Source organism: Monodelphis domestica, chromosome 2 (assembly GCF_027887165.1).
Source record: "Monodelphis domestica isolate mMonDom1 chromosome 2, mMonDom1.pri, whole genome shotgun sequence".
Taxonomy (NCBI): Eukaryota; Metazoa; Chordata; class Mammalia; order Didelphimorphia; family Didelphidae; genus Monodelphis; species Monodelphis domestica.
Genome location: NC_077228.1, coordinates 360,194,092 through 360,221,537, shown reverse-complemented (window position 1 = coordinate 360,221,537; position 27,446 = coordinate 360,194,092). Strand labels below are relative to the sequence as shown.

The 27,446-nt window shown below is 37.1% G+C and overlaps 1 long non-coding RNA gene across 1 annotated transcript; it reads right to left on the bottom strand.

The window, feature by feature from the left end:
• Positions 1-23,424: 23,424 nt before the first annotated feature.
• Positions 23,425-27,120, bottom strand: LOC103099599 (uncharacterized). Its single transcript, XR_008916628.1, has 2 exons — positions 26,175-27,120; positions 23,425-23,565 (listed from the first exon to the last, which is right to left on the bottom strand). It is a non-coding gene; the product is annotated as an uncharacterized LOC103099599 (long non-coding RNA).
• Positions 27,121-27,446: the final 326 nt, after the last annotated feature.

The window sequence follows — 27,446 nt, the reverse complement described above, 5'->3', positions numbered from 1 at the left end:
ATGCCAACATGATCAGGGAGACAGATTTGACTGTGTGTCAGCCCAGCCGCCATAGTGTCTTTTTCAGTCTTTTTGTTTCCCTCTCAAAACTCCAAGTACAGAAGCATGCACTCTGCTTCACAGTTAGCCAGCAAGACCATCGATATAAGCCAAGTCGGCAGTCAAACAGTATAACCAAATGCTTGTCCAATCTGTGTAGGTAGACTGTGTAGTCACAACCCTTCTGGGGAGCAGGGGTTGTTTTTCTTCCCCCATCACTCAGAATATTTGGAATAGTAAGGCTCTGAATTCTTTTCCTTAAGGCACTAGATAAAACTCTTTTTGAATTCACAAAAGTGAAAAGGAAACTCTAACCCACTGAACCATCCTATTCATAGATCATCAAAAATGAACTTCCGTTTGTAGAATGTCCAAACAGAGAAAGAAAGGAATTAATATCATTTCTTATACCAAAGGCAGATGTGGAACAAAGCATTTGTGGGCCATAGGCAAGGCTCAAAAACTATATCCCTTAAGTTCAAAAGTAATACTCTTTATTAATGTCTGCTCAGGATCTTGAGCCTGCCCTATAATGGGAGTGACTTACAGATTCAATTACATTCAAAAAACAACCTTTACTTTCTGTCTTAGAATTGATGCTGAGTTCCAAGGCAGAAGAAAGGTAAGGGTTAGACAACTGTGGTAAAGTGTCTTGTCCAGGATCACACAGCTGGGAAGTGAATGAGATCAGATTTGAACGCAAGACCTTCTGTCTCCAGGCCTGTCTCTCTATCCACTGAGCCTTAGCTGCCTTTTCAATTACATTAAAAAGATTTTTTAAATTAAAAATTTACTCTGTACAATGAACAATGTTAACCACTGAGATACAAAGATTAAAATGTAACCGTCCTTACTCTCAAGGTTTGGAGATAGCAGATACATATATAAATATTATACACTGTACATACAATCAAGTGATTTCAAGAGGGAGATAGTATTAATAATTTGTGAGATTGGACAAGTTTTACCTTAAGTCAGGCAGCAGCATTAAAGGCAGCTAAGGGGGCAATGAGGTGTCCCGGTAGAAGGAGCACTAGGGCATAAGAGGTCCTGGGTTCATATATGGCTCAAATTTTTCCTTGCTGTGTGATCCTGGGCAAGGCAATTAAACCCAGTTGCCTAGCCCTTACCAATTCTTCTGTATTGAAACCAATATCTAAAATTGATTCTAAGATAGAAGAAAGGTTTTAAAAATAGAAAAACCAGCTAGGGTTCCTAGCAGTCCAACATAGCAACGCAAGGAAGTTCATTCCAGTCATGGAGGACTCAACTGTGCCAGGGCACATAATTAGGAGATGAATGATTTTATATGGAGAATAGCTAGTTGGCCATAGCTGGGGATGGTGGGATATTTTGGCATCAAAAAAGGTGTTTTTACAAAGAATATAATGAAGCTGGTACTTTGCAGTGGACCTCCTCCTCTCCTCCAGCATAAAGAATGGGCACTATGCTGCATCTTACCTTGCCAATCCTAATCTTGGCTCCAATCCAAAGTATTATGCTGCATAACCAAATGAATATCATTGTGTATACATTGAAAATGCCCAAATGGCCAGTTCATCTTTTCTTTTTTGCATCTAAAATGATGCTAGAAGAACAGCCTAATATGATAAGAAATAAACTGGACCATACAAGTAATGATCCAATCACACAGGCCTTTTATAGCTACTTGTTGTTAGAGGAAGAATACTATTACACATAACTATTAATGTTGATGGGCATTTGAATAAGAGATTCATTCTTCTTCGTGTCAGCATAATCTTCCACATCACCCTCCTCTGAACTCTGAGAGGAGAGAATCTGCAGAGATCATCAGATTTTGCTAATGGTCCTGTTGATTCATGTTACTCTGGCCTATTGATAGATATAGATTAATATATATGCATATAGGTAAACCCATATAGATGTGCATATATACAACTGTGTATACGCACATGAAGATAATAAGGAAAAGCAAAAGAAATTGCATCCCATTGGTACAAAAGGAATCTGGGGGGTAGAAATCTTTCTCTGTGTGTATCCAAACACACAAACACAGACATGCATGCACATACACACGTCTTAGTCATAACACTATCATAAAATCATTGGAAATGGATAATTGAATAGATAATGAAACCCATTCCCTTGCCTAATTTAGAAGCCCTGCTGTATTTGGCAAGATACATTGGCCAGCCCACTTTTGAATACTCTTAATCACTGTATTGTTGTACTATTAGGTACTATTACCCATGTGTTCATTATTTCAACAGTGGCAGAAACTCCTTGATGGTACAAACGATGCTCAACTCAGAGCCTCGCAAATGGCTGGATAATTTAATTTTAAAGCATTCTGTGACCTCTCGGCTAATTGGTTAGGATGCTTGTTCTGTCTTCTGCTCACCTCTTTGGTAATTACCCTAAGTTCTAAAAACAGAACAAGTGATTTTTCAAGCTGCCTCACTGGCTCCTCTTGAAAGGAACAATAAATATCTGCCCCAGACATACGGTATTTTGCAGCAGAAGCTGGAAGGGTGCTGTTACCTGTGGGCATTCTATGCATTATTGACATTCAATTTTTCATGGGTCCTGTCCTGCTTTTTTCTATGTATGAAAAACAAAAATATCCAATGCCCTTGTGATTTGTTCTTTAAGTCTTCGACCATATTGCAGTGGAGTGGCTATGTCTGGACCACTTTCTTGCATCAGGTCATGTAAATGTCACTGATATTTATTTACTAATCAATAGGAAATGTTGCAGACTAGTTCACATACCGGCCAGCCAAAGGGCCTCTGAGTCATTGACAACATGAAGGAGGAAATACATAGAGAAAGGTTCATTTATACATAAGTGAGTTGGAGAAGATTTGGGTTCTGGAATTAAAATCCAGGGCCTCGCACTTAATACTATTGTTATTGGTCACCTCACAACATAAAATAAATAAACAACAATAACAAACAAAACTATGGTTCCTTCCATGAAATTTCGCTTATCATAACAAAGATAAACCTATGTAAAACTACATGGGGTGACTATCATTGGTCCATATAGAAGAAAGGCTATTCCTTCCCTCTTTTCTGCCAAAGTGAGACTTAGAAGATTGTCCAACTGAAGGTGAAGAACTTGAGGAAATGAGTTCTCCCCTTTTTGAATGGCCTTTAAGCTTCTAAGATAGGATTTAGAAGATGCTAACTCAGAAAGGGACAGGATCCACCCACAAGTCTCAGATTTCCTTTTGGCTGTGTTAAATAGGGCAGAGAGTAAAAGCTTCCAGAATCAAAACTTACCAACCCTGCTTCTTTTGGACCTTTCATGGTCACTTTCTTGCCTCCTTGCATCTTAACTCCAAAAAGACAGAAAGAATAATCTAGTATCCACTCCCACGTGCCTGAGTTGACCTCTATTGGTCTAGAACTTGGTCTAATTAGACCCGTGATATCTGCTAGATTCCTTCTGATTAGCTAGACGCTTGGTCCTAGCCACCTGTTCCTACATATACATACATACATACATATATAATATATATATATGTATATATATACAGACTATATACCCTATTTCAACAGATAAACTTAAAGCTACCCAAAGCATGTTTGTTTAATTTCCTTGTAGCTGATTATTTTGATAGGCACTTCAGCTACATTCTCTGCTCCTAAAATGTAGAAGAGGTAGCCAAAATGCCAGACAAAGTAGCATGTGATCATATTCTTTCCAGGATGCTCATGCCTCTTTCTACCTGTCCAGATCAGCAAATCGTCTGCCAATGTATAGTCTTTGAGACTGGTATGGTAAAAAGTTAAGTGCCTACAGTCACACAGCCAGTATGTGTCAGAGACAGGACTTGGACCCATGTGTCCCTGATTCCAAGGCTAGCTCTTTTCCCATTTCACCATAATTTAGTAGGAAATGGAGTACATAAGCTGAACAAAATTAACCAATGAAAGTAATACTTTGTATTTGCTCGGTGCTACGTATGCGTCTAAGCTATGAAAATGCCCCTAAAACCAGTATCCTTTATACCTTCACATTTCTTTCTGCAGGCAAACAAGTAGCAAATGTTATTGTTTTCATTTTGTGTAAGAAGGAGTGGATGATCAGTTTCTCAGAAATCACATGATTTGACTGGACAGGATGCATATAGAGCTGATGATTCCTTGATTTTCATTCCTTGATACCAGACTAATTGAAAATAAAAGTGGGCAGGGGATCCTATGAGTGATAAAGGATGAGAATTTACAAGAAAAATATTACATTCCACTACACAGATGACAGAACCAGCTATGGTGTGTGTGAGCATTTATTTATTTATTATAGTCTATGTATCATGTCAAATTAGCCCACATTCATCATTGGCTTGAATTCTCCATTGGCTTACATGAATGCATTTACCACCCCTTTTCAAATGTAGCAGAATAAGAAGGATAGAAAGACCTGCTTCTGATTTATACTAGTTGTATGACCCTCAGCTATACTCTTCAACCTGTCTGTGCCCCCAAGCAACTCTCCAAGACTGTACAGTATAGAGGAATGGCTGATCTGCATTAGTGTAGGGAGTTTTCACACTGGGAGTTACCCTATACAAATGAAATCATAGGTTTAGGGAAAATCTGAGTGATCTAGGAGACTGTTCTTAGAGTTAGTGAGAGATGTGACAGAAGTACAATGTTTATTCTTAGCAGTGGGAAATTTGAGGGAGAAGCTGGGTAATGATTTTTACATCATTAATCACCTGGCATAGCAATGACATCATACTGAGTGATGACATGTAAGTACTCTAGAAAGAATGATTAGATCACAGAAATCAATTAAGCACCAAAATTTCAAGTGTATGAGTAAAGACTAAGCTGTTTGCCCACGTGAGAACCTGTTTAGGGGCTTTGGTAGGATGTGATTGAGGTAGTGGAATTGATGCCATATTCTACCATTTTTAACTTTCAGTCAATCAACAGGCAAATATTAAGTGCTTACTATGTTCAAGGCACTGTGCTTCATTTGCCAACTTCATTTGCAGTTCTTGGGAGCGACTCCCCCATCCCCTAGGAAATGTCCTCATCACAAATTTCATTTCCTGGTGAGACTACATCAGCTTTGGTATTCATACCTCCTTACTACACTCAGTGCCCTATGCTCCTCTGATTGGAGGGCTGGAGAACAAAGCAAAGAATTTCTCCTAGAACCTCAATTTAAAGAGGATTCTCAGACCAACCATTTTTTTTTTTGTATCCCATTAATTTGCATCCCTTGGATTGGACTCCATCATGCATTCCCTACCCTGTTCCTTTCAGCTTTTCAGATTCCTTTTTTTTGTTTTTGTTTTTGTTTTGGCTTCCTCCATTAAGATTGTAAGTTCTTTATAGGCACAGACTGGCTTTCTTTTCTGTATTTATATACCACTGCTAAGCACAGTGCTAGGCACATTGTAGGAGTTAATTGTTAAAACTGTGAAGTTAAATCTTAATCAATTAGTAATTGACTATTGACTGACAACTCTATAAGCACAAAATTGATATAGGACCCTACCCTCAAGGAGCTTACATTCCAAAGCTTCCTTATTGTTAGCCTCTGTGTGGCTCTGTGGATGGAAGCCTGCACTTGGAATCAGGAAGGCTTGAGCTCAAATCCCATCTCAGACATTTTACTAGTTATGCTACTAAGGCAAGTCACTTGGTCTCAGTATCCCCATTTGTAACATGATGATAATAATAGCACCTTTCTCACAAGGTCGTTTTAAGACTCACATGAGATAACAAATGTAAAACACTTTGTAAACCTTAAAGTGCTACATAAATGTTGGCTTTCATTATTATTGGCTTTCTGACTTCAGAGTGTTAGTGAGGAAGCTAATTAATGGTCTGCTGCATTATACAATCTCAAATACAACACTTGAATTCTCTCTCTAAAATTTTCTAAATTCAGGAATAGTAAAAAAATCAACAACACATTTCCAGAAAGTTTCAGCATCGTAGGCGTCTCAGCCTACTGAGAAAAATAATGGGAAAGAGGGTCCTTTTATAAACGAACTAATTTATCTTCATTTCCCACAAGGTGAAAGAACAGCTATAAGGGGAACTCTCTCCTGGAGTTACCTAGAATGAGACCAGGAGCCACTGACCTAAATACAGCTATTTTGATATATGACTAAAGTTCTGGCAGCTGAACTTTTACTAAACAAACCACTTTTGGTCTTCTGCAATCTGGCTACAACAGACTCGACCTTTTTAGGCTTCTTAGAATATTCCTCCTCATGGATTCTACATTCTAGCCAAATTAAAGTTGAGTATGGACAAAATAGAGATAGAATGAAAATTGTATTGCAAAATAAATTAAAATTTAAAATTTTTTGTATCAGTTGATAATGCCTGATCCTTCTAGTCTCACGATACTCCCCTGTTCAAAACCCTTCAAAAGCTCCCCATTGCTTAGAGGATCAGTACTAACGCTAACAAGGCACTCAAAGTACTCTACTTAAAGAAACTTGTTTTTATCATGGTAACTATGCAATATATGGCTTCATGAGTGTGTGTGTTGTGAAAAAGAGATTACTATGCCAGAAAAATATTGGCAAGCAAATGTGTGTGTGTGTGTGTGTGTGTGTGTGTGTGTGCAGAATGGCAAGGTAGAAATGCATGGGTAAATAACTTTTAATAATTTTCAACCTCAGTTTTCTCATCTATAACATATTGATGATAATCAGGTCAGGTAGGTAGCAAAGTAGATAGGATGCCAAACTTGGAGTCAGGAGGACCTGGGTTCAAATTTGACCTCAGGCATTTCTTAGCTGTGTGACCCTAGACAAGTCACTTAACCCCAATTATCTAGCCCTTGATGCTCTTCTGCTTTAGAACAAATATTTAGTATCTCTTCTAAGACAGAAGGTAAGGGTTAAAAAAAAAGAAGATAATAGTAGTATCTACCTTGGAGGAATTGTGAGGATCAAATGAAATAACATGTAAAGTATTCTGCAAATCTTAAAACATTATATACATCATACCAAATGCAAGGAAAACAAGAAATTTGGTGGACAATTTATATATTCATATCTCAATCAAACAGAATGTGGAGAGATAAAGACTGAAGTAAACAACTTTAGATTACAGATGTGATGTGCCATTTTAATGTAATATTAATAGCAATATTTATATAATGATTTGAGGTTTGTAAAGCACTTAAATATTTCAGTTTATCTTCAGCAATCTTATGATGTAGGTATTATTAACTTTACAGATGAGGAAATTGAGGCTGACAGAGATTAAATGACCTTCTCAGGATCATATAGATTTATAGTAAATTACCTAATCTGGATTTTTACTTAGGTCTTCCTGAATCCAGGTCTGATACTCAATTCTCTGTGCCATGGAAAAATGTATAGAAGTTCATTAATGCCTGCTAGGAATTCTACCTTTAATTCAGGTAAATTATACTAAGTACATGGAGTTTTGCCTTGGATTATGGCAAATGTAGGCTAATTGGGTGACAGCTTTCTACAGGTATAATAGTTGAATTTCAAAATAATTATGTCTCTATTTCTGGGCTTTTTCATTTTTTATAACTTTAATTTTTAAAAAATTATTTAATCCCTTTTCCCTCCCCACATCGTTGGAGGCATCATCTGGCAATATATATATATACTATGTCTTTCATATTTTCATTTCTCAATTCATTCTCTAGAGGTGAACATTCATAAGTTATTCTTCAAATATTAAATATGTAGCTATATACAATGTTTTCTTGGTTCTACTCATTTCACTCTTCATTATCTCATGTAGTTCTTTCCAAGTATTTTTTCTCTGTTAATTCTTGCGGTCTTGTGAGATCATTAGCTTCTACTTGCCCAGTTTTATTCTTTAAAGACTGGTTTTCAGTTATGATCTTTTAACTTTCCTTTTTGGTTTGGTCTAACCTGCTTTTCATAGCTCCCAGCAAGTCAATTCTGGTCTCCAATTTGCATATTATTTCATGTGATTTCTGTGCCTTTTTTTTTTCCAAGTGGGAGATTCTGTTTTTTTAAGTTATTCACCTTTTGAATTACTTGCATTTCTTTCTCTCACTTTTCTTCCCATTGTTCCTCCATCTTTCTTACTTGGTTCTTGCACTCCAATTTGAGATCCTTAAGAGCTTGTGACCAATGTCCATTTGTTTTGAAAGTTTGAATGCTTTTGCTTTGCTGTCACCTCTGTACTCTGCTCTTTTTCTCCATAGAAGTTATTCAATGTCAGAGGCTTTCTCTGTTGTATCTTACTTTTTCTTGGTACTTGTGGACTGTAGTTCTTGGGTTTTGGTGGCCACTGCTATATTAGTTTTATCTCCCCTTCTTAGCCAGAAGTCTGAGTGAGGTTTCCCAGAGTGATTTATGCCCTGAGGTTATTTTTCAAATCTCCACAGTGTCTGCTATGGATAACCCTTCTCTATGCTATCTCTGATTCCTAGCTCTGGAAATTCCAAGTCTCACTGCCAAGGCTTTGCACTATCCTCAGGGGGTAAGACTGTGATGCCCTTAGTCAACTCCCAAGAATTTAGATATTGCCCTGGCCCTCTCTCTGACTATGGTGCGGTAGGTGGTGCGTGTGTGTGTGTGTGTGTGTGTGTGTGTGTGTGTGATTAGCTCACACTTTGGTAGGTATAATTACACTCCCTTATAGTGTGGAAATGACCAAACCATGTGTACCTTCAAGGGTGTGCCCTATGATAGAGCTTCTTTCCTTGTCTGATTTTGATTTTTGTTCTTTTGAGACTCTGTTGTGATCAGTTATAGGAAGAGTCATGAAGTTTCTTCTACACTGCAGTCATCTTAGCCTAGAAGTCCCCCACGTTTTTTTTTTTAATTTATTCATCATTTCTTATGGAATAATATTGTTCCATCACAATTATATGCTACCATTTGTTTAATCATTTCCTAATTCTTGGACATTACCTTGATTTCTTGTCCTTTATCACCACAAAGAGAACTGCAATAAATATTTTGGAACATATTGATTCTTTTCCTTTTCCCTGGTCTCCTTCAAATAGGCCCAGCAATACTTTTGCAGGGTCTAAAGATATGCAGTTTTATAGCTCTCTGGACATAATTCCAAATTGCTCTCCAAAATGGTTGAATCAGTTCACAGTTCCACCAACAATGTATTAGTATCCCCACTTTTTCCATGCCCCATCAACATTTGTCATTTTATCTTTTTATCATTTTAGCAGTTTCTTCAATTCAAATGAAAATCACAACTAAGAAGTGATTTAAATGTAAACTATTCACCAATATTTGCATGCCAATATAATTTGACAAGATATAGAGCAGTTAAAGACATTAAAGGGTTTGAAAAAATATAAGCATTGAGGCCAAGTATCTTTTCTCTCTAACTAGACATAAATTATTTTCAATAACTCCTTATCAATAATTGCTTAATCTAACTTTGAGTTTGCTTCCTAGGCTTAAGTAGATATTGCCCTGATTCCATTCATAGAGTCAAAAGCCTTCTTGGCTTCTCTTCCTCTGTATACTTCAAGGCCCTTAAAAGCCCCCATCTGCTTACTTTTATCAGAAAGAAGGCATTAATACCTTTAAAACTTATTCATTTTTCTCTATCTTGAAATCCACAAATAAGGACTCTCCTTCAAAATCCAACACTGTAGGGATGATTAAAACCTTACAGTTTTTAGTCTCTCCTTCCCTTCCCAAAGCATTTTAATTCCCAACATTAATACTCCATGTAATCATTGATATAAGTGCTCCTTCCAAGGATGCCGACTGCTGCTTATCTATGACTGCTCATCCTGTGAGAATCTTGTCCACATATTCCTGTAAATCTTCTTGGTAGTAGGAGAGAGGGGATGGTAGTCTGCCCAGTAAAGTCAAGTCAACTAGCATTTGTAAAGCACTTACTACCTGCCAAGTTAACTGTGCTAAGTACTGTTAATATAAAGAAAGAAAAAAAGATGGTTTCTGCTTTTTTTTTTAACCCTTATCTTCTTTCTTAGAACTGATACCAAGTATTAATTCCAAAGCAAAGGAGTGATAAGGGCTAGGCAATGAGGGTTAAGTGACTTGCCCAAAGTCACACAGCTAGGAAGTGTCTCAGGCCAGATTTGAACTAGGACCTCTTGTCTCCGGATCTGGTTCTCTATCTGCTAAGCTACCTTGCTGCCTCTGATGGTCCCTGCTCTTATGGAGCTCTCAGTGTAATGTGGGTGTCAAGAAATGAACAACTATGTACAAATAAGAAATAGATAGCTTGGAGATTATTTTAGAGAAAAAGCACTGGGATTATGGAAGGCTGGGGAAACTTCTTGTATAAGGTAAGACTTAGATTCTTTGATTATTAAGTCACTTCGCAACCTTGAGCACTAATTACTGTTGATAGGAAGAACACCCGGAAACATTCTGGGTAAATTAAAAAAGCCAGTTTGCAAATAAACTTCCTTTGGACAGTCTCCAAAATGTAATAATCATCCAGGTATGCATTGGCAGCAAAACAGCAAGCTCCAGAGTGATCTTGATGCCACATATTTTTTTTTTTCTGTTTTCTCTTCCTGTTTCCCTCTGTTTGTCACAACCCCCTATGAGGAATATTGTACAAATGATGGCATCTGAATAGAACATTTTAACTAAGCCTTATTTGTTTGTGCTTTGTTTCCATTTACCTCATTTAAAAAACATAACAGTGCACTTAGAAAAAACATTGGATAGGAATTGTCAACTAGAAACAGCTCCCGGAGGCACTGCTGAAAGGAATCTTGGGAACTGAAATTGTAGATTAAAGAGAAGTTACAAGACACTGGTGCTTTGGGGGGTGGGAGGAATTCTGGAAGATGGACAAAAAGGATATTTTTTGAACAAATAATATTCCCTCTAGAGAATTTATCAAAGTTTTGAAAGACTTCAGATTGTACTATTTACTCCCTCTTTGCAATCATACATTTGCATAAATGTGCTATTCTTCATTGATAATGCTGCTGACCTACCATTAGCAAGGCACATGCTCTGAATTCTACTCCCAGCAGTGATGATTGGTTTTGTCTACCACCGCATAGATTCAGATCCTTCAACTCTGGCAAATACTTGTAGCACATGGGAGCTGTCCATACCTAAAACTTGTTCACAGAAATAAGAGGAAAGGGTTCAAAATGAGGAAAACAGTCAAGGTGTGTAAGGACTTTCTGTACTGTCTCAAACCTGTTTGAACATTTGGTCTTTTAATCTGTTGCTCATCTTGGATATATTTTCTGTTTGCCCCTTGGATTCCATTACCACCATATTCTTGTCATGTTACGCATAAAAGAACCTACTGTGTGCCACCACCCTGATGAAGGATATCAATCATCTCATGCCTGGACTATTGTAATAGTCTGCTAGTTGGTCTGCCTTGCACCAAAGCTATCCTTGCTTCAACTTCCAAAGTGATTTCCCTAGTATAGGTTCAATCCTCTAGGATCACATCCAAAATCCTCTGTTTGGCTTTTAAAGTCCTTGAAAACCTAGACCTCCTCTTCCCCCTGATCATACTTCAGGTCTTCTTCCACCTTAAACCCACCGTGGACTCTTCAGTACATTGACAATTCCTCCTTGCTGTACCACAAACAAGACTGTCCATCCCTCAGCTCTTACACATTTTCCAGACTATCCCTCATGCCTAGAATGGTCTTCTTCCTTATTTCTGCCTCCTGGATTCAATGGCTTCCTTCAAGTGCCAACTAAAATCCCACCTTCCACAGGAAGTTTTTACAAATTCATCTTAATTTTAGTGCCTTCCTTTTAAAAATTATTTCTTATTATCCATATAGACTTAGCACAGTGCCCAACAGAGAGCAGACAACAAAACCTAAGCACTGAGGAAAAAGGCAAAAGACAGTCCTTTCTTTCACAACCTAATGGGGGAAACACCAAGGAAACAATTATTTACAAACTATATACAGGCTCACACTCTCCTAAATCTTCTTTTCAGGGTCCATTTTTATTTTTGCTGGAATAGAGAAGCTTTGCAGAAAAATCAGATGAACCTGACAATATTAAAGGCCATAAGCACTTTTATTTGGTTTATGTAAGAGATGATCATATGCAAATTAGAGATGCCCACAGGAAGATTGAAGGAGTGATTTAATATGATGTGACAAAATCTATTCCTGATGACAGTGGAAGGGGGACAGGACATTGTATAAGATAAAAGAAGAGCTTGGGATGTATGTCTTCCTGTGGCTTTCCAGATGGCTTCCTGTAACTCCAAAATGTCCTGTGAGAGGGTGGAGGATGGTGGACATTTCTTCACTCCAGTGTCATGGTAACCAGGAAGTTAGTAAAAGGAGTCTTAACTAGGAAAACTTTTTTTTGGTTCTTATTGTTTCCTAATCTTGGATGAATAACGATCTATTCCTAGATGACCATGTCCAAGCTTGGAGATGACCTTGTGAAATTTAGAGGTCTGGGATTTCTGTTTACAATGAGTAGAGCTGGCTAGAGATAGGGTATGTTTTACATTAGAGGCAATCACTATGGAGAAAAGGATTGGGCCAAGTTTGGCTATTTTTGCAGAAGATATGCATTAGTTGTTTAGACAGGACAGAACAGAGGTGAAATTTTAAATGCTTAGTCACTAGTCTTATGAAATGATTTATGTTCTAATGAGGTGTAAGTATAAATCTCCTATGAAATTGTAATTATAGTTATATTATGCTACTGAATCCTATTTAAGTTGTCCTAACAGAAATTTGCTATAGCTTCTTTTTGGTTTGACTTATTTTTCTGTGTCAGAAAAAATACCTCTCTCATGCATGATTCATATTGTATCTTGAGTATCTCTTTACCCCCTTTGCCCTTTTGGGGAAACACTAACTATGAACCATAACTTGAGCTATAAATAAAATTCCCTCTAGGGCATCAAAGCTAGGTATTTAATGAGCCACTGAGTCTGATAATAGGGACTTTAGTTCCCTTTCATCAGAGTACAAACTCACCAGGAATAAACCTTATCCAAATACCTGAGCACAAAATAGGGAGAGGGTACAGTATTCCAGTCATGGTGAACTAATCAGTAGTTCCTTAATGATAGATACATATTATCTCATTTGAACTTCACATTAATCCTGTGAATTAAGTATTATTCTAATTTACAGTGAGGAAACTGAGTCTCAGAGAGGTTACATCACATTGCTAGATATGAACCAGAGGCAGTATAAGAATTCAAATCTTCCTGATTCTTTTCTAGGGCAATATCCACTACACCACACTGCTTCTCTGCAGGCTTCTTCTTCTATAACATTTATGCAGTTCCCTCACCTACAGAGATAAGACATTCTCTTAGTTTCCCTCTCACCTTTCTATTTTCCTCATCTATTCTTAGCCTTCTCTTGACCATTTAATTTGTGTTTCCCAAGAAGCATTACTTGAATCTCTTCTCTCTCTCTCTCTAACCTTTCTTAGTAACCCCATTTGCTTCAGTAGTTTCAAGTACTTTGTCTATACAGAGGACTCTTAAGTCCCTAGACTTGACATCTTTACTTATATGTCATCTCAAATCCTTCATGTCCCAAATCAGATTCATTAGCTTACTTGTGACTATGTTGCTTCTCTAGGTGATACAGTGGGTAGAGTGTTGGGTCTGGAGTCAGGAAGATGGAGTTTAAATCTAACCTCAGGCACTTACTAGTTGTGTGACCCTGGGCAAGCCACTTAATCAGGTTGCCTCAGTTTCTTCTGTCAACTCTTTAAAATGAGCCAGAGAAGGAAAAGACAAAGCACTCCAGAGTCCTTGTCAAGAAAGCCCAAAATGGGATCATGAAGAGTCAGACACAGCTGAAACAACTGAACAACAATCTCTATTCAACCTATCTCTCATGTTTATAAATTTAGGATTACCTTTGATTCTCCCCTCTCTCTCTTACTCGTCATATCTAATCAAGTAGTATACAACCAAATATTACTACCTCTATCTCTCCACATTTCTCAAATTAATCCCTTTCTCTCTGTTTCCACTGCTGCCATCCCAGTATGGGTCTTTGTTAATACACTGTTGGCCTCTTGCAATAAGTAGCTTTCATATTTTCTTGTCTGCATTTTCACCATCTCCCATTCATCCATTGAACATATTACAGTCAGAAAACTTTTTTATTCATGGATCTGGTCAATCCATTCTTCTGCTCAAAAATCTTTAGTGGCTCTATGCTGACCAAATAAAGTTAAAAAAATTCAAGGCCCTGTATAATCTGGTGCCTTACTAGTTTTCTATATGGTCTTCCTTCACTCTATATCCTCACACACCTTTGCTATATACCCATATTCCCTATGTATACTTTTGTTTTTTAGGCTAAGAATAAATAATCTCAGTCCCTTAACACTCTTTGCTTATTAGATTCCACTGAGATTGGGAGAAGTTGCCATTTACAGAGCTAGAGGTAGCATTTTATCACCCAGGAAAAGCTTCAAAGAACCTACCCTGGACAAATAGTAACATGAAAACTGTCAGCAAAGTAAGTAAACTTTTGAAGACAATTTTTCAGTGAGAGTGAAGGAAAAGACAAACATGCCAGGGTACAGCATTGCCAATGCTACACTGCTTTGAGCCGAATAGGTTGCCTTTAGGATATGAATTGGTGAGGAGGAAGCTATCACATGGTAGCTTCCTATTTTAACTAATTATTCTTGCTAACTGGGTGCTAAACTCTCTTGTTTCTACACTGGAAAAGGAATCTTAAGTGCTCCTAGCACCTTCATATTTTAAGGCCCTGGGGCAAAACTCTGATCATCTTGTCTTAGTTATGGCTTCGGCTATCAGTCATGTGAGAGAGGACCTATGTTGAAAAAAATCATATTTTTGAAAATACCACAAAGTAAGAGAATTGGCATAGATGGACAACAATCTAAGGGAAATTAGGAAATGTCTAATGAGATCATTTTTAGTAAGGCTCACTTTAAATTGCAGTTCATTATTCTTACTGACCTGGAAATCAGAGTACACATATAGCACAGGCTAATTTATGAAGGGGACAATTGGTGGATGGCTATAGAATCTTAATGAATGAATAGTGCTCCCATTTATTTTTTATTTTCATCCAAATGTTAATAAATAGCTCCTGTGATAATTACTGATTTTCTATATTTATGGAAAACTGGCATTTCATAAATATCAAATTGTGATGTTATCTCCATGTGCACTATTTTTCTATGAATATATAAAATTTAGTTATTGCTACTAGAGCTCTGATTTAAAATTTTAAAGTGGATAAATCAAGCAAGGTATGACATGTATCTGTTACAACACTAGAAACAAGTAAGCAAGTCCCTCCCATTGTTCCTTTTGAGAATTTATGCTAAGATGGTGCTAACAGAATGGCTATAATGAAAAAAAGCATTCACTACAAGCCATTATTATTTCCATCAGAACCAAGTCAATTTCTAGGCATTTGGTTAATGACCAGAGATAATCCTGATTAGGGCATTCCCACAAGAAGAAAATAAAAAGGTCTAATAATGCTTTGCTGAGTAAAGTTCTAACATTTAAAGAAAAAAAACATTAAAAAATCATAGTGTGATTGGCTGGTGTGGAATAATAGAGGGAGCAATGCACTTGTATTGAAGAACTAGATTTACCATAGATTCATTGGGTGACCTTGGGTTCAGTGGTACCCCTCAGTCTTTTTCTTTATTTTTAAAATGAGGATAATGATATTTTAATATGCCACTTTGAGGGACTGTTGTGAGGATCAAATGAAATAATTCATGTAAAAGATAAGGTAAATTTCTATATAGATGTGAATTATTGTTAAAGAAATGCTGCAAATTATTTCTTTAAGGAAAAACTGCCACGTGTGTCAATTTCATGGAAATAGCATCACTTCCTATATTAACTATTAAGATGAGTGCTCTCTTAACTTATCAAAAGAGATTACTCATAAATATTTATTTTTGGAATTATGTTTTGCTCAATTTAAACTGCTTCATTTTCTTTAGTATTTCTGAATAATGTTTCTTTCATCTTCAATCACTCCTTATAATCTGGCTCTTTACCTACATTAAAAAAAATATGCTCAGGACTGATCCAATCTTAAAAAGACTTCATTTGACCCTGCTATTCCTTCAAACTATTGCTTTTCATTTCTTCCCCCTTTCACAGGCAAACTCCCAGAAAAGGTCTCCTTACCTTTATTTTATCACTTCCCAATCTTTTCTCAATATGTGTATCTTTTTTTTTTAACTCTTACCTTACACCTTGGAATCAATTCTAGGTATTTGTTCCAAGGCAGAAGAATGGTAAGGGCTAGACAATGGCAGTTAAGTGACTTGCCTAGGATCAGCTAGCAAGTGACTGAAGTCAGATTTGAACTTAGGACCTCTCATCTCTAAGTCTGGCCCTCCATCCACTGAGCTATCCATCTGCCCCCAATCTCTCATTATCTTAATTCCACTAAAGGACTGAAACTATTCACTAAGGTAACCAATTAGTTCCTAACTGCTAAATCTCACTGTCTTCTATACAGACTTCATCCTTCCTACCACTTAGAGTTTTTGATGCCCTTTCTTCCTTATCTCACACTCAGAGTTGGCAGGATATATAGGGTTTTTACCATTCTTCCTTTAATACTTGAAAGGTCTATATGGGGTGTTCAGAAAAAGTAACACTTCTGGTGTAAAGACTTTCCAAGCCCTCTGCAGGTCTGCTTATCCACTTTTGGTGTTCATTTTTCACCCAATTCTCACCTATGACTCCCAGAAGCTGTAGCTTCTGAAGCCACCACATACTGGTAAAATTGTCTTAGCAGATGAGCTAAACCAACTTGAGAGTTATCAGCAGATCTAGAGCCCATCACCGAGTTAAGAGGATGTCTACCTATCTCAAGCATGTGAAGACTTTCCCAGGTGAATTGGGTGAATGAGAACATTTTCCCCCTTGTCACAAAGACAGCTAAAGCAGGCATTGTGGAGTGCTTAGATCTTGGTCACATATTGAAGATGCCAAGGTCATCTTCTGACTCTTGAACCATCACCAGCTATCCTGACTTTTGTCCTGCTACTAGACTTCTATGACTCTGGAAGAGAGTCTGTCTTTGTGCAAATCTCCCTCACTTAAATTAGATTTGTACACCTGTCAAAGCATCACTTTTGTTATAATTAAAAGAGTGTTTTGCATAAATTGTGACTGTGGAAATATGGTTTCAAGACATTGTCCTGAGATAAATCAAATATAAAGTGGTTGCCAGGGAAAAATTCCCAAATTTGAAACATACCCAAGTCAGCTGGGTTTTTAATGGAGATTTAATTAATACAAATAAGGAATTAATGAGAGAGAGAGAGAAAGAGAGAGAGAGTAAGAGGAAACAATGAGAAAAGGACTAGGCCAGCCTAGGCCCAAGCCCTAAGAGAGAGATCAGTCAGTCTTTAATCCACTCACCACAAGATTTGTCCCAAGCAAGATTCTAGTGTTCAGAGAGAACCACCAGTTCAGTTCCTGAGCCTCACTTCAGCTTCCAAGGCTGAATTCTTCCTGGAGGCCTTCTGATTCTCCTTTTAAAGAGAATTTTCTCCTATGTCACCTCCCCTAAGTTCTCATATCCACCAATCACAATAGACATTTTCACAGGACTGACCATTTTTAATTCACACCTTCTTTAGTTCTCAACTTCTCTGGGTAGACTAAAACTTCTGAGTAAGTTCACACCTCTTTGCCCCTTGCAAGTTTGCAAGTTGCCTGACCTTTTAGTGATTAATTTGACCTTCATAGGTACTTAGCACCTCTTTGTATTAGATCTAAAAATAGACTTAGCTTAAGGTTTTTTAGCTTGACTTTAAATATGTGTTAAGTACTTTTCATTGTTCAGTAAAGAGTTTACAACTTTATCTTCCCCTAAAGTATGCTTAAGTATGGGTGGAGTAGAGTTCTCACATTCCTGATCAAGTACCTTCATTGTTTAAAATGGGGAATGGTCTTAACCAAATCTTCTGAAGTAGGGTCTGAGAATTTTTAAGGTTCACAATCCCCCCTGATGATCATTGGGAGACTAGTCTACCCATTGATCATTTAACATAATCATCTTGTAGTCCAAAACGCACTTCTAACTACACATATATACAATATTCAATTTCTAAGAGGAAACTGGAGTAGTGAGGGAGGAATAGAAAAGAAAGAAAGCAAAACCAATGTTTTGCTAAGCGCATTGACAGAAAGCCAAATTAGGGGCAGTCCCTTTTGGCATAAAAGTATACATTTACAAGAAATGTTCAATCAAACTTCAGTTCAATCAACCATATCCAAAGTTAATTCTTGATCTTCTTGATGTAGTGTGGGTTTTTTGCATCTTTATGCAACAGTTCATTCTCTGGATTTAGGAGTTAGCAAGCTTCTTCCTTGAAGATCTTTTCTCAAACAAAAATCAAAATACTGGATTTTTATAAAAATACAATCTCAAACAAAAAATCAAAAATCTTGGATTTTAAATTAAAATACACTTTGTGATGTCATCAGTCTACTTCAAAAATGAAGGAGGAGAGATGGGAGGTCCTAGGTTCAAATATAGCTTCAGACACTTCCTAGCTGTGTGACCCTGGGAAAGTCACTTAACCCCCATTGTCTAGCCCTTACCACTCTTCTGCCTTAGAACCAATATACAGTATTAATTCCAAGACAGAAAGCAAGGGTTTTAAGAAAAGTGGAGGATCAACATCAAACAACAGCACAGAAAACAGTAAGGTAGGAGTAGATAAAGGCCCAATGAGACCAATTTGAATAATAGGTTCCATTCCTAGAAACAACTTCAATTGAACAAACAACTGAATGGCTCAATGACTACAGAAGGACCCATGCTGGTATGCAGTATTCTCATAATGAGAGCTGGAGAATGGCTCTGTTGACTTCAGGTGTCCACTCATGACTGGGGATGGGAAGGAAAAGGTGAAGAATTTTATATGATCAGACGTTAATTGGCACTTGCATGCCCAATAGATTCAAAGTTGTCAGGGTCAAAATTGAAGCCAGGAGGTATTTTCCTTATACATGCCTTTGGAGGGTGTCCCAAATCCTCAAGCTGCTGTATGAGATCTAGCACCATCTTAAAGCCACACACCATTCTGTGTGGGATTCTTGCCTCTAGCTGCTGTTTTTCCAAACTGCTTACAGATCTTGCACATGGCATTGTACTACTTGCTGTTCCTAGTACTTTTCAAATTGTTTTGGGGCAGTGCTTCAAGGTGGCTATGCAATCACTTCTATATATTGCTCTGATTTCTTTTAGTGATGGATATACTCCATCATAATTATATTATCATATCATATTATGCTCCACATAATAGAGTATATATTGCCTTTTCATTCCCATGGCTATGTCCACCTCCTCTTCAGACATGCCCAAGTTTTGAAGGTCAATAGCATTCTTTGCTAGTAGCTCCTTCAGGCAGTAAGCAAACTCTTGTTGGGATTTTGTATCACTGATCAATCTCCCTCAATTTCCCTACAGCCTCAGAAATTCTGGAACTGCTTCACCAGGTGGGGTTCTCCCTCAGCAAGTTCTTTCATGGCCTTCTCAAACTATGCATTGGTTGGCAGCATTCTAGCTTGACTGCAAACAGTTCTTGGAAGAACTCTTGGGAAGCAAAGAAGTCATATTAAATTCTGCTTGCAGGTAACCTCTTCTGGGAATGTAAAGCATAGGGGCTATGGTGGTAGGAGAAAATGCTGGAAATAGTTTAGTTCTACTGGGATAATCAAGGGCATTTTCTTTTTTTTTTAAACCCTTACCTTATGTCTTGGAGTCAATACTGTGTATTGGCTCCAAGGCAGAAGAGTGGTAAGGGCTAGGCAATGGGGGTCAAGTGACTTGCCCAGGGTCACACAGCTAGGAAGTGACTGAGGCCACATTTGAACCTAGGACCTCCCGTCTCTAGGCCTGGTTCTCAATCCACTGAGGTACCCAGCTGCCCCCTCAAGGGCATTTTCTAAAAGTTTATCTATAGGTCTATGCTAGATGCTCTCTCTTTTTGGGGGCTATCTTGTTACCTTTGAATTGTGGTAGAAAGTAGGGCTTCCATTTTCCTTTCATGTGCTTCCCCATTCCTATCCACTGTCGTTCAGTCTATCTCAACCAATGGAAATAGGTTAGTATTTAGTAAAATTCATTACTTTAGTTCTATTTAGGGTTCAATAGAAATGTGGCTTTTTTGGTCTATGGTTCACAATTCATTTCAAGCCAAGCTCTTGGCATATAAGAAATAACCCCTCTCCATTAGTGGTAATGCAATGTCCCTGAACAATCTGCAGGGATCTAAAAAACACTATCCACAAGCAGAGGATAAACTATGGGAGTAAAAACACCGAGGAAAAGCAACTGCTTGACTACAGGGGTGAAGGGGATATGACTGAGGAGAGACTCTAAATGAACACTCTAATGCACATACCAACAACATGGAAATGGGTTCGAACCAAGAACACATGTGATACCCAGTGAAATCATGCGTCGGCTATGGGAGAGGTGGTGGGAAGGGCGGGGGGGGGGGGGAAGGAAAAGAAAATGATCTTTGTTTCCAACGAATAATGTTTGGAAATGACCAAATAAAATAATGTTTAAAGTGAAAAAAAAATAAAAAAAATAAAACTGAAAAAAAGAAAGAAATAACCCTAACTGATTTAGAAGTAAGGACTAAGACTATGAAGGTCTATGGTATTTTATTTTACTAGATTGTATTTTTCAATTCTGAATTGTTTGTGTTCTGTGACTCACCTTGTACTCTAATATTATTTCCCTTCTTCCCTCCAATTCTTTGGTTCTTTTGTTCCTTCCTTCCTTCTTTCCTTCCTTCCTTCCTTCCTTCTTTTCTTCCTTCATATCCCTTTATTTCTTCATATGCTGTACATTTCTTAATATGTAATTTTTATTGAAAGGCCCTTGCTTAGGGATATTAAAAGGCAGTCAAAGACATTGATTGACTCATATCTGCAGGTTCACCTATATCCAGTAAGATTATAGATTTAAAGTTGGAAAGAACTTTAGAAGTCACCAAGTCTAATGTCCTTATATTATACATTAGGAAACTGAGCACAGAGAAGTTAAATAGTTTTCATGAGGTCCAACAGCACTTAAATGACAGGCAAGATTTAAGCCTTGTTTGGATGCCTAAATCCAGATATTCTCATAGTACCACACCGCTTTCCTTGGGTCACATATTCAGTGAGCCATTCACCAGATCAAATCATTGAATGGATGCAAATTATTTACTGACATTGATTATATAGATGTGAATTCTAGTAGCTAATGCTACAATATACTGTTATTCATCTTGGATAGAAGTTTGGTTATCAACCTAGGAAGTCAGTCCCCTATAGAACAGAGACTTTGAAGACCTGACAGGAGCAGCTGAAGAGGTGTGAATGTTGGTTAAGCATTCTTTCATCTGCTTGTAAACAAATTTTAAGAAAACACATTTCACACCTGTTCAACTGCTCTTACCCAGTTTTCAAAGGTTTTGGACCTACAACTACTCCTGACAGTCAGCAGCCTTTAGGGAGGGAGAGTGGTTATATGAAGCAAGAATTCAGGGATAAAGAAAGAGAATTATAGGAGGGGAATAATATTAAATTGGGAAACAGGGGAAAACAATTTGAATTGTGTTCAATTTCTGATGCTGAGGCTATATCTGATGGTAACCCGAGAAAGTCATGTGACAGGTTTGCTGCCCTTAAATGCACCAGACTAACCCTTTGAGATAATTCCTACTATTAAAAACCTTCAAATGAAAGATTCCACATCTTCCACAGAGAGAATATACTTTAAACATAATCCATTAAAAGAATGTTCTTTGTTTTTAATTGAAGCCATATTTCTTTCCCATTTTGGAACTGTTCCTTTTCTTAGTAGCCACAGGGATCAAGGAGTCATTTTATCCTCATGTCTACTTTTGGGACATTGAACCGACACTCCCCTTCTTTTCTCTAGTTAATCAAAACTACTTATAACATTTTCGATTAGTCAAGAGAAGGAAGGAAAAAAGAGGAATTATATTTATCTTATTTGCCTTGTAATATAAAATACAACATATGATAGGACTAGTATCTTCCAGGGTTATTCCTTCCCCAACTGTCCAGGGGTTAAAAAAACCCAGGACTTTGCTGGCCAGAGGACCACCATGTCTATGCTGGCATGACTTGCTGGACCACTGAGGGATTGGGATTGCTCCAAATTGGTAGATGTCTGCAGATTTGATGCACTCTGTCTTGATGACTAAATGTAAACAAACAGAATAAAATACACAATAGCCACAAAAGCTTAAAGAAAAACAATACTAAAAACATCAGAAATTAGATAAATTGAATGATGAATCTTTATTTCAGGAGACTAGTGATAAAAATATCTTCTCTCTGTATTGTAGAAGAAGTAGACTATGAGTATAGAATGCTGCATATGTTACCAGAGATGGTGGAGGTATCTGTTTATTTTGGTTACCTGCTTTTCTTCGTTACATCAGAATGTTCTTTTGGGGTAGATGAATATTGGGAAGTGACATTATATAAAAGAAACAAAAAAATTAAACTTTTTTAAAGGAGGGCAGGAGGCAGCTAGATGGCTCAGTGGATTGGGAGCCAGCCCTAAAGATGGAAAGTTGTATGTTCAAATATGGCCTCAAACATTTCCTACTTATATGACCCAGGATAAAATATTTAACCTCCTTACAGATATTCTGCCCTGGAACCAATACATGGTATTTATTCTAAGATTTAAAAAAGAAGGGCAAAAGGAAATAGGAGACAGGAGATGTTGTGGAAGTACATTGGAATAATTTCAGAATTCATTTAACTGATGAAAATCTTACCAAATTGATAACATTATAGACAAGAAAGAATATTGGATCCAGAATCTATAGACCTGTGTTTAATCCATTTTCTATCACTTATTACCTGTGATCTCTAGCAATTCACTTAACATTTCTGGGCCCCAGTTTCCTCATATGTAAAATTAAGGGTAAGGACAATTGATCTTTAAACATTTCAGTCCTAAATTTGTGATCCTTTGGCTTAATTATATGTGTACAGTATCTCTCCTAATGGTGCACAGAGGCAAGATGCCCAGACTATCTATCATTCACAGACATCTTACTGATAGGTAAGAGTCTGATTGCCAATTTAGGACTGGAAAAAAGGTTTAAAAAGAAAGATCCAGGAGGCAGCTAGGTGACTCAGTTGATTGGGAGCCAAGCCCAGAGATGGGAGGTCCTGGGTTTAAATGTGGCTTCAGATACTTCCTAGCTCTGTGACCCTGGGAAAGGCTCCCCCCTCCCCAATTACCTAGCCCATACTATTCTTCTGCCTTGGAACCAATACCCAGCATTGATTCCAAGACATAAGGTAAGGGTTTTAAAGAAAAAAAGAAAGATTCAAAGTCAAATTAATATACTCTATCAGATGAGTAACTTATAGGAGGTATACAGAATGTTCTGAAGCCAAATATAAAATGTGAGGCTTTTTGTTATTGAGGAAACATTTCAAAAATACTTTGTTTCATGTATTCCTAAGAAATCACACATCATATGTGATATTTAGAACAATACAGAAGATGCCTCCCGGTGGTTTTCTCTTGGCCCAGTTATTCTGTAGAGAGAAATTGATTAATAGAAAGCATTGCAGTACACATCTAGTCTAGAAATAACACTGTTAAACATAGTATTTTCCTCTTAGTTTATTTTTATATACATCATGTTTTCCCTAGTTTATTTCAAGAAAGGTAAATACAAGCATACTTGATATTAGAGTAGAAAGGAGTTTTTTGAGCTATTAAGAAGAAAATATTTTTATTAATCATTTTATCTACCAAGGACTACAAATATGATTATTTGTAACTAGGTAAGTGATTAACACTATACAAATGTTCTATGAAACTGAGTAAGCATGCTCATATGTTGTATAAGAATCTTAGAATTGAAAATAGAGTTTGAAGGGATCTTTGAGTCATTCAGCTCAATCTGTACCTGAACAAGAATTCTCTCTATAATATACCAGCATATGGCTATCCAGCTTTTGTTTAAAGACCTCCAATAACAAATGGTCTTAAAAAGAACCCTAACTCCTGCAGCAGCTCATTGTTTACATTTATCTCTCTTAAACAGTTCTTCCTCATCTCAATCCAAAATCTCTTCTATCCTTTGTTCTACTTCTTTCCCTCTGGGGCCAAGCAGACCAAGTCTACTCTCTCTACCATATCACAACCTTTCAAACACTTGAAGATAGTTTTCATGCTTTATTGTCTTCTTTATCATGTCTTATTGTCTTCTTTCTGAGACCATGTATTTTCATTTTATTCTACCATTTCTCTCCTGATGATCCTCCTGATGCTATTTCTCTACTTAAAAATGGACTACCAGAGGTCAATATTTCTTGAGGCCATGCATCCTTATCTTTACCCTGGCCATTTTCTACCCTCCCTTTGGAATAAACCTGCTTCTCACACCTCATTTCCATCTCTTTCCCAGAGAACTATAATCAAACCACCACTATAGTTCAAATTACCTTTGAACTGGGCTTGTTAACAAATTGCTCTATTATTCCACTTACCAAATTCAAGTCTTCTCACACCATAACTCCTTTCCTTGGTCACTATTCCCCCATATATATTGTCTCTACCATTAGAATGTAAACTTCTTGAGGGCTAGAATCCTTTCACTTTTGTATTTTTATCCCTAGCATTTAGCACAGGGTTTAATAAATGCCTTTTCATTCACTGACTGAATTTGGAAATAGAAGATTTGAGTTTGCATCCCATTTTTAATCACCTAATTATTTCTGTGATCTTGGGACAAATCATTTAACCTCTTTGGACTTTAATTTCTTCATCTCTAAAATGAGAAAGTTGGATAATATGATCTCTAATATCCTTTTCTGCTCTAAATCTATGATACTCTAGTAACAATTGACTATGACATCTGACATTGGATATAACAGATACAATCAACATTAGTCTTTTTTCTTGTACAGTAGGATCAAGAACTTTTTTTTCTGAGAAGTTATAAGGGGTCAGAGTTTGGCACAGAGGTTTAATATGGAGGTCACCATTTCTGTCTTTGCAAATAACACAAAATTAAAACCATTTGGTTTAGGAACAATATCCCAACTTCCTCCTCCTACCCCTTTTGAAATTAGGCTAGTTTTTCCTTAAAAATTATTGAGAACTTTCTCAAGACTTGGTTGACTTAGAAGAGTCTAGGTTTAGATTAGTAATATCATTTCCTCGTTGCTTAATGCTTGACTGGTGTATTACAATGAGCAACTCAGGTAAAGATACTTCACTCTGCTGAATCAACCTGAGATGTTCTTAATTCTTATCCTTGTATTTCCTTCTCCAACTGTGGCTTAGTAAATCTCATTTTCTTAGTTATAAAATGACATACAAATGCCTCATTTTATTTCAATATCAAATTTTAACTGTCACAGGACTGGCATGAGTCGGGTTCAGCCCAGAATGCCACTGGATAATTGCTATGCAAATCATATATCAGGGAAAACCTGTCCACATTGTAGTGACAGAAGTCTCCCACATCACTCAGTTATAGCCTACATACTACAAATCATCTCATGCATGGATTATTTTCTTTTTTTTCTTTTTCTTTTTCTTTCTTTCTTTCTTTCAGAATTGGAAAAATTATTTAATTAATTGACTTAGAATATTTTTCCGTGGTCTTTTCCCCCTTTTTCTCTTTGAGATATAAACCCAACAGTGGTATGGCTGGATCAAAAGGCAGACAGTCCCGTAAAGCCCTTTGAGCATAGTTCCAAATTGCCAATGCATGGATTATTTTCTTTTCCTTCATTTATCATATTTCTTAAGTGGCTAATATTTACCTTCCTCCTTTACTACCCCAGCCCCATGTTGTTAGTGTTATTCTATTTTCATCCATCAGCATGATATTATGATTTTGTTACTAGAATCCTGTGTTGCTGACCCAAGTGCACTAGAAAAGTTAGGTTAGGGCTCAGAAGGCAATGACAAGGATAAGGCTGCATTGGCCTTATAATATACCATTATCACTGACTTTTCAATATGCTGTGCCTTAAGATTTCTAGCAATTTGAAGTACAGTATAGCCTACTGTATTTATTCGTAGAAAACCATATAACACAGGGTAACAGAAGCATGTCAGACAGAGTAAGCCTATGCCTGCACACATATTTCAAAGCTACCCTGCTCTCCCCACATAGAGAGCTTACCTTATTTTCTCTTGCTCTTTTGTTGTCAGCACGGTCTTCTTGTGCATTGTAAAGTCTATGGAAATACTGGCCCAAGAGAAAATGTGTTAATAATCTGGCTATGGGCAACTTTAGAGAAAGAAAGTACCCATTTTTTGATTATCCAATAAATGAATGGCAACATTTACTATGCATAGGATACTGTATTAAGTGTTGGGAATTCAAATACAAAAACTGAAACTACTCCTATCCTCAAGAAACTTATAGTCTTTTGGGGTGAAACAACGAAGGGGAGTAGTGGAAAGGGAGGAGCATTTTGGTCCAAAAAATTATAGGGATGGTGAGTGGGGACATATGGGAGTAGATTGAATATATTTCTCCGAGGGGTAATAGTGGTTTATGGTTCCAAAGCTTAAGGACAATGCAGGGGGTGGGGGAGAAAAAGGGAAATGAGGTTTCTAACAAATCAGATAGTTAGGAGAAATGCAGGTGGTAGCTAGAAAGGAGGAATTTAAATTAATCATGGCGGAGGTTCTTCTGAAAATATCCTAGGAGAGATTGGAAAAGCAGGATGTGGATGTGGAAAGCAGGACACTAAGATGTAAATTCCTGTGGGGTATGATTTCTGGTATGAATGGTGAGGCAGCAGGTGAAGAGACTATGGATTTGGGCAACTGCTTTCCTGATGAACAAAATGAGTTCTCTGGATTCATGATTAGTGTGACAAATTAACTTGTGCTTTTCTTTTAAGCTCCTTTAGAGCTGGGGTCTAGTTTAAAAAATCTTTTCATCTCCAATAACTAGTACAACTCTGCAAACATAGTAGGTATCTCTCTGACCCATATTTTGAGCTTCTCCTTCTTAGGGGAGAAAATACATTACAGCCTGATCTTTTCTTTTAAGGCATATAATATTTAAGAATTTGTGTGTCAAACAACACCTCATCATACTGACCTAGTTGTAAGATGCTGTTCCTTTAAGGTATTGTGAACTTTCATATAGAACAATTTGTTGTTGAACTAAGTCTGCCTTGACAGTTCACTTGCCTAGGTCATTTATTAGCTCAGAGTTCTTTTTTTTTTTTTTACAAAATTTGTCACTTCATCTGTGGAGAGACTATAACCTTGCTTTTCTTGCTTTTTTAAAGATTTTTTTAATTTAAAAATTTAAATTATTATTCCAATTTTATGAAGCCAAACAAAACAAGAATTTCCCTATATAAATAAAATCACAAATCTTCTGTATGATTAGCTGCCTTTTCTTCATATCTATATAAAAATGCCATTCACAAGA